At 34.6% G+C, this 8,703-nt stretch overlaps 1 long non-coding RNA gene across 1 annotated transcript; it reads left to right on the forward strand.

Moving 5' to 3' along the window:
* Nucleotides 1-2,473: 2,473 nt before the first annotated feature.
* On the forward strand, nucleotides 2,474-7,986 carry LOC147642665 (uncharacterized). The gene is made up of 3 exons (XR_015273164.1): nucleotides 2,474-2,719; nucleotides 2,775-7,217; nucleotides 7,865-7,986. It is a non-coding gene; the product is annotated as an uncharacterized LOC147642665 (long non-coding RNA).
* Nucleotides 7,987-8,703: the final 717 nt, after the last annotated feature.

Below are 8,703 nucleotides of genomic sequence, written 5' to 3' on the forward strand. Positions count from 1 at the left end.
ACAATCTACATGTTCAATACGCAAAAATGGACCTATTGGTAAATTACTACAAGAGGCATCATTGATTATGTGGGACGAATGCACGATGAACCTTACAGGATCTAAGGAACTCCTCTGCAGTTATGGGCGGGATTACTTTTGTAATTGCTGGATATTTTCGACAGACTCTCCCCGTTATTAACAGAGGCACGCGAGCAGATATCATCAAGGCATGCTTGAAATCGTCTCCCATATGGACTACGATTGAAACGTTAAAATTAAGGACAAATGTGAGAGCTCGTCTTCATGGAATCACTGATAGCGATTTCCCACAGCAACTGCTAAAACTTGGGGAAGGAATTTTTCCAACTCCAAATTTAAGCGGTCATTGTGACATTCTTCTGGATGAGTCTCTATGGCAAATACTCCATAATTTGGAAAATTTAATAGATTTTGTATACCCTGATATCGAGAATTTGCACGAAAGAGACGTCCATTGGCTGTGTTCTCGGGCTATAGTATCACCTAAGAATGATACTGTCAATGAAATAAATAATCTGATTGTTCAAAAAGTCCCCGGCCAAACAAAAACATACAAATCGATCGACACTGTAACGAATATTGAAGATGCAGTCCATTATCCACAGGAATTTTTAAATTCGTTGAACCCTTCTGGACTGCCACCCCATGAATTGACGTTAAAATCGGAATCCCAATTATGCTTTTAAGAAATTTAAACCCTTCGAGCATGTGTAATGGGACGAGGCTGCTTATTAAGGAGTTAAAGGACAATTTAATAGTAGTAAATATTATCACTGGACCAGCAAGTGGTCAACTAGCTCATATACCGAGGATACCGATGATCCCAACTGATCTGCCAATCCCATTTAAACGGCTTCAATTTCCAGTAAAAACATCTTTCGCATTAACAATTAACAAGTCCCAAGGCCAAACCTTCGAATTAGTAGGGATCGATCTGCGAAATAAATGTTTTACTCATGGTCAACTGTATGTTGGTCTATCGCGAGTCGGAGCCCCTGAAAATCAATTTATTTTGCTGCCACAAAATAAAACAACATCAAATATTGTTTACAGAGAAGCACTAACAAAATAAATGTATTTTCTTTTAGGGTTATGACCTCAATAATTGAAAAAAAAAGGATGAATATGTGTCATATTATTATAATTATTATGAATGTGTTAAAATTGACAAATCTAAATGTAATGTTTAATGCCCGTGCGAAGCCGGGACGGGCCGCTAGTATATTAAATATTATATATTATATATTATATATTATATATTATATATTATATATTATATATTATATATTATATATTATATATTATATATTATATATTATATATTATATATTATATATTATATATTATATATTATATATTATATATTATATATTATATATTATATATTAATTATTATATATTATATATTATATATTATATATTATATATTATATATTATATATTATATATTATATATTATATATTATATATTATATATTATATATTATATATTATATATTATATATTATATATTATATATTATATATTATATATTATATATTATATATTATATATTATATATTATATATTATATATTATATATTATATATTATATATTATATATTATATATTATATATTATATATTATATATTATATATTATATATTATATATTATATATTATATATTATATATTATATATTATATATTATATATATATATTATTATTATATAAGATAAGGAAACTTGAAAATTTAAAACTAATAAGCTACAAATATAATCTTATTGGAATTATTTTTATACCCTTGCAGGTTATTATAATTTCAGTCAGAAGTTTGCAAAGCAATGAAGGAATCATCTCCGACTATATAAAGTAAATATATTTGTAATCAGCATTAACATCCGAGTCGATCTAGCCACTTTCGTCTGTCCGTTTCTAAACAAACTAGTCTCAGTTTTTATGCTATCTGAATGAAACACTGCAGTTTCATATCCATTTTATATAATTCTAGAACTTTGTTTACAATTTTATAAAAATCGGACTATTGTATCATATAGCTGCCATTGGAACGATTGAAAAATTAATACAACTAAAAATTATTTTTATTGTATTAATTCTAAATGGTAGAAGATCTAACTGCAAGGGTATACAAACACTCGATGTGCTTCGGTATCCTTTATTGTTTATAGCTATTTTCTGTACTTGATGGACTCTTTAAAGCTCAAAACTAGCAATCTGCAATAAAGCACCCATGAGAATAATTATTTGTTATATTTTAGTACGTGAAAAGTATTCGTTTTGTAGGTCATAAAGTATTTCTTTCTACAAATAAAAACACCGTCATGGTATAATGTCTCTTGACAATAAGCGTTTCATTTTTACCTTCAATGCTTCATTGACCGTATGGAACGAACGCATGGAGCGGAACTAAAATTGCTTACCAGTTTTAGTTCTGGTGAGCTATTCAACGTTTAAAAGAAAGTCAGAATTCATAGAAATAATCAGATTCAATAGAAATGTCTCGAAACTTATATTTTATACATATAATATTACAATGGCAAACAATTGTTTGGGCCATCAAAATAGAAACAAATATTTATGACTTATTAAGTACTCATTTAACGCCAACAGACTTATTCTCCGTGTGTATTAAATGTAGATATGACAACCAAAATAAAATCGAATTACAGGCAATTATTTATATTATGGATTATCAAAGGTAAAATGTAGTTTTGTTTTTAAGCAAAATCGAATTTTAATATTTTTACTTACAGAAAATTAATGCAGGACCTAAAATTATCTAATTATCTCTCAAATGAAATACTCAATTTAAAAACAATTGTTAAAAAACACTCTTTAAAAAAAAGAATCGTGAGATCGAACCAAAGCATCAGAGGAAATGAAATTGTTAGCACATTGATTCCAACACTAAGTGAAAATTCTAATAACACGTTAGTTCAAAACAAAAGTTCGAAGTCTTGGCTGTTAAGGTATAAATTATAAATTTAAGCTTTTTATTTTTACAAATACTTGTTTATTGTGCTCCCAAGACGATTTATTATTTAATATAGCTGTTCTGCGCGATGATTACCGGCGCGGTTGAAATTCAAGAACGAAGTACAGCCAAAATCTTATCTCTCCCAAAAACTATCGTAGCGAACCAATCTTTATAGTAGCTTTGGTAAATAGTGCGATTTGACAAATTTTAAATTTATAAAATTTCTCCACCTCTCTCTTCTCAGTGTCCAGACTTCAGTCGTCTGTTTTCCTTAACGGTTTCATTCCAAGGAAGAATAATAGTACTATAAATTTAAAACTTATTATATACATACCTAGCGTAGACTATCTTAATGAACCACCATCCCCTTTATGAGGACAGTTGTCCCGAGGTCTGTTTTGATAATTTCTTTCTTATCCCAAGAGGAAACTTTATTTCCCAGGTGTTTGCTTAGTTTTACCAGAACGGTTTATCCGACCTCAAAGGTTTTTCCACGATTTCGTTTGCTAATTCGGAGGTTTTCAATGAATAATGTCGATCGGTCTTTTATTAATGACTGAGTGAACTGTTTTATTGTATTCAATCGTTGCCTGAAGAATAAGATGGGCTGTATCATTCATGCCTCTTTCAAGTTTCAGGCATCGAGCTGTTTCCAAAACGTGTTGCGAAGGCATTCGTCTTGCCCATTTGATGTTCTATAAAGTGGTATTGCGTTCTCTATCTCAAAAATAAAACGATTTGATAAAAGTGACTTGATTTACTCAGAGTTAATAGACGGTTCATTGTCGCAAAATATTGTCTTCAAATTCATTAATTGCAAAATTGCAGGTTCTATATCGGTTATCGTTCGAGATCCTATGGGTTGCGCAATTGCAAATTTGGAAAGTTTATCTGTCCACGTCCAAAAGTACCTCCTGTGTGTTAAAAAAATGTTAAAATGCAATGTCTCGCCTACATGTAAGGGAATCGGAGATCTTCCAAGGATTTCCTTTTGAGGGTGGCGGTCATATTTGGCTTTTGGACAAACTAAGCAGTTAGCTACAATAGTAGAGGATAAGGGACAAAGAAATACTGAAGAATTTACTTAATATTCTCCTGTGCCGCTCTGTGCACCCTGTTGTGTTCTAGGGTTACTATTTCTCTTTTTTCAGTTTTATTCTAAATGTCGCTAACCTTTTTTTTTGGGTGTCGGAAAGTCGTTGTTGGGAAGTAATCCACAAGACTTTTTTGAATGAAAGCCAGTACGGGCAGTGACGTAGTAACGCATTTATTACGTCCGGCTTGTCCACATTACGGATTCTCCTTGTTTAAAAACTGTATGATATGCCTTGTATTACTGCACTCTTCGATTACAATCTGTTTTTTAAAACAATTAACAGGCAAGTCGATAGTTTTGATCGTATATGTCAGTGAAATTTCGCTGTGTAATGTTGCTGTCTGACCGGGGATCGTTTTCTAAAATATGGGTGGCCTCCTTTTCTGGCTATTAGAAAATTTTAACACCACGTTCATCAATAAATGCCTTCCACCTCTTTATTTTAGCTTTTGGATTCCTATCGTACACGGCTTACGTAAATGGCTGGTAATCTGTGAAAATGTAATGGTCCTTGATACCGAATAAAAAGTTTTTAAGAGACTTTAGAACTCAAACGATGACCAAAAGTTCTCGTTTCCGAAATTAAGCTCTCAATCCTGTAAGGTTCTCGAAATCATTGTAATAGATTCGCCATTCTGTGATAGGACTGCACCCAGGCAAAATCTGGTGGGTTGAATCTACAAATTTTTTTTTGGTTGAATTATAGTAAGCTGCAGTTAACGTATTTTGTTGTTGGTCACCCTTACGTTCCAGATTATGCGTATGTTTTTTGTAGTTGGCTTTGCGAACTGCAAATGACTTTCGAGTTACTGTAGGTTTTACGTACAAAATATAGAGTATTTCTTCTTCTTATTTGGTATAGGATACATATATTTGTATTACCTAGGTGAGCATTAAATAAATTACTTGCCAGAGACATAAATTTAAACAACTTAATAATTTTTAATATTTTTTACTTGCCAGAGCTATAAAATACCTACTAAAATACATTCGAGTATATTTGTGGTATACTTATGGCAAACTAGCTGTACCCTGCCACGTTTCTCTGTGGCATATTGTGGTTGCACGCATAAGAAATAAGTCAAACAAAAAAGAATAAATTTCAAATTCATTTAATTCTGTAATACTTGTTGGTATACAATATTCTTCGTTTCTCCAGTCTCCGGGTAAATCTAAAGACTATCTGGTTTTCCGATACGGGAACACGCAACATATAATTGTCCGTGTGAAAAACAATCTGCATCCAAATCTAGACCACACAACTCCATAGATTGACCTTGAGCTTTATTAATGGTCATTGCGAACGCCAAACGAATGGGAAACTGCAATATCTTGAAAATCCTAGGAATGAGGACATCTCCACCTTTGAAAGGACCAGTTATGTTCGTTGCTTCTACTACGTTGTTCATCACTTTCTTGACTGCGATTCGCGTACCGTTGCAGAGTTTCGGCTGATTTATATATCGGAGCATGATTATCGGCACACCTATTTTAAATTTCAATATGTGTGGTGGCATTCCAGGCAGATCAAGTGAGTTTAGAAATTCCGTAGGGTAATTAACTGCTTCCTCTGCCTCCACAACGGGGTCTATCGACTTATATGTAATTTCGTCAATTTCTATGCTGGACTGGATTACATGATTGAGCTGGTATACATCTTTGTTCTTCGCAGCGAGAATCGCTCGTCCACTGAGCCAATCGTGATTCCTATAATTTATTCGGATATCGGGGAACACTTTTTGGATAAGTCCTTCCTTCGATGTAACTAAATTATAGAAATTCTCGGGCAATACTATTTTTCTCGACGTCTCATTGAGTGGCAGCTTTCCGTTCCACGTGTCCAGTAGCTGTCGTGAGAATACGTCGGCTGCGTTCTGTAACAGGACACGCATATTCGTCTTCAACTTTAATGTACGTACATGTTGCCACAATATAGAATATTTTAGGCAAGCATTTATCTCGTCAGCTGGTGTCGATCGGGAAATCACAGGCAACGTTTGCCTGAAATCCCCTGCGAGCAATATTAACGCTTTCCCAAATGGTTGGACAGCTCCATGCAAATCCCGCAATGATCGATCGAGAGCCTCCAGCGATTTTTTGTGTGCCATCGTGCATTCATCCCAAACAATGAGTCTACATCTTTGCAATACTTTTCCCATGCCAGATGCTCTGGAAATGTTGCACGTAGGAGTCTCGACGATTTCCATGTTCAACGGCAACTTCAGCGCTGAATGAGCAGTCCTCCCACCAGGTAACAATGTCGCAGCGATTCCAGATGAAGCAAGAGCTAAAGCTATATCCTTGTTACCTCGAACCGTAGCCAGAATCAATGTAATGTTTTCCCCGTTCCTCCTGGTGCATCCAAAAGAAGGTGTTTGAGAGTGAATCAAATCGATTGCTGCAGAACGCGACTGCCTAACTCTCAATCGTTTTCTCTCCAGCCTATCTGCTCGTCTTTCTGCTGATTCCGCGTTGTGCATCTGCATTGCTCTCAGCCGCTCAGTCTCTCGGATGGAGGCCTGTTCTTCGTCAGTCATATTCGTAATCTTACGTCTTTTTGCTTCTGTATTGCGAGTTCGACGACCCAAACTCGACTTCTTGGGTGGCATGACTTCGTTTCTTACTGAAAGTGAACAAAAAAATTAAATTTTATTTTCCTATTTCTTCTCTCAATTTCTTCTCTCAATATTTTTGGGATGTTTGACAGAAAGCTTCGATTCAGCTGTAGAGGGCGCAGCAGTAGGGGCACGGGGAAACGCTAAAAAAATTAATATATATGCAACCGCAGATAAGCTATCAACATCAAAAGTACACAATAACTGAGCTGGAACCTCAACGCATGTTGTGTCAAAATTTGAAAATTTGAAACGGTTCAGAACTTTTCAAGCCTATAAAGGAAGTAGACACGAACAGAGCATTTTTTTATGTATAGATTATTGGCATTTTAGTTGGTTTTCTTAAAACCATTAGGACGGTCAGTCTAAGGTCTACCGCATTTCTTTCGGAAAGATTTTTGTGCAAATATTAATGAAAGTTAAACACAAATGAAGTGAAATATAATTTAACTCAGTGATTGCAATGGGCAATGCGTGGATATATTGCCACTTACAGCTACTTTTCTCGGTAAGTACCATTTTATGTAAGTTTCTGCGAGCAGGATGCGCTCCACGTACATACATAACAAACAAATATGTTAGTACCCTGCAGTACCATTCATCAGTAATTAATTATAGATTCATCAACAGTCCAGGCAGTGTTTTTGATGATTCATCGATTAATGGCCATACAAATTACTGATAAATTTAACATGGGCATATCCTAGGCTGTCATCAACAACATTACGTCAACAATTAATGAATGATTCATCAACAAACTCATCAACATTCATCAAAAATGCATCAATGATTCATCAACAATTCATCGATGATTCATCAAAAATTCATCAACAAATTCATCAGCACTCATCAACGGCCGAGTCAACGACTGCCGACGAGACTACCACCGTAACTGTATCTTGTGCAGAGCGTCGACTCGGTAGAAGACGCGGTCGGCAGAGCGTCGGCTCGGTAGAAGTCGCAGTCGGAGCATTGATGACTGTTGATGACAGTGGCCTATTGATGACTTGTTGTACTGCAGGGTAGCGAACATACATACATATGTGTACACAAATATTAACATACTGTCAACTTTAATACATATATAATAATTTCTTTATATATATTTGGTTTTAAAAGTTTTTTAACTCTCAATGTTGTCTACTTTATTTTCAGGGGAAGAACATTGGATATACCTACTCTTCGAAACAATAAGGACCTGAAGCAGTTATTTAAAAATTAACATATTAAAAAAAAGTAATTTAATATTTAACGAATAAAAAAATATATATTTTAAACTTTTTCTGCTTTTAACGTGGGTGGAAATTTGTACTGTAAATATGGTATTTAACAGTATTCTGTAATTTTCTACTGTTAAATACTGTAATTTTGTTGGTTGAGGAACTTATACTGCACCGTGGCAGTTATACAACGTAATGCGTTTTTTAGTTTTTACTGCACCTCACAGTGAATCCAACCCAAGATTTTGGGTTGAGGACATTTAACTGCAGAATTGATTGGATTTACCACAGGATTTTTTTCTGTCTAGTTAAGTCACATGATTTTCTATAATCGGTAAAATGTAATATAATATTTTTAGATTGTTTATGGGGTTGACAGTGAATTTGCCACCCCTTAGCATTTAATAATTAACGCACGATAGGTTAGTTTTTATGCCGTATTTTATTTCTTATTGTTCTCTCATCGGAGCTGCAACCGCCGATCGGATGCTTGGCTTCAATAAATATTAGCTTACAAATGTAGTTTTTCTTAAGAGATAAGACGACAGAAGAGAGAAGAGAAGAGAGAGAGGAATAGATAACAAAAAGAAGAGCGCCTAAGAGGGCAGCAGGTGCAGTGATACACCTTTGCGGGTAAAATTAGGCGCGAGCGGTCTGCTTCGAACATACTCCCCCCGGTGGAAGAGGTACTGTTCCAACTGCAGTGGCATCGTGGGGCAGAACGGCTAGTTACGAATTTGTGGCTTCCAATTGGCCAAAAACTTTGCCGCAATG

Source organism: Drosophila serrata, unplaced genomic scaffold (assembly GCF_035046125.1).
Source record: "Drosophila serrata isolate PLE 108 unplaced genomic scaffold, ASM3504612v1 contig_374, whole genome shotgun sequence".
Taxonomy (NCBI): domain Eukaryota; kingdom Metazoa; phylum Arthropoda; class Insecta; order Diptera; family Drosophilidae; genus Drosophila; species Drosophila serrata.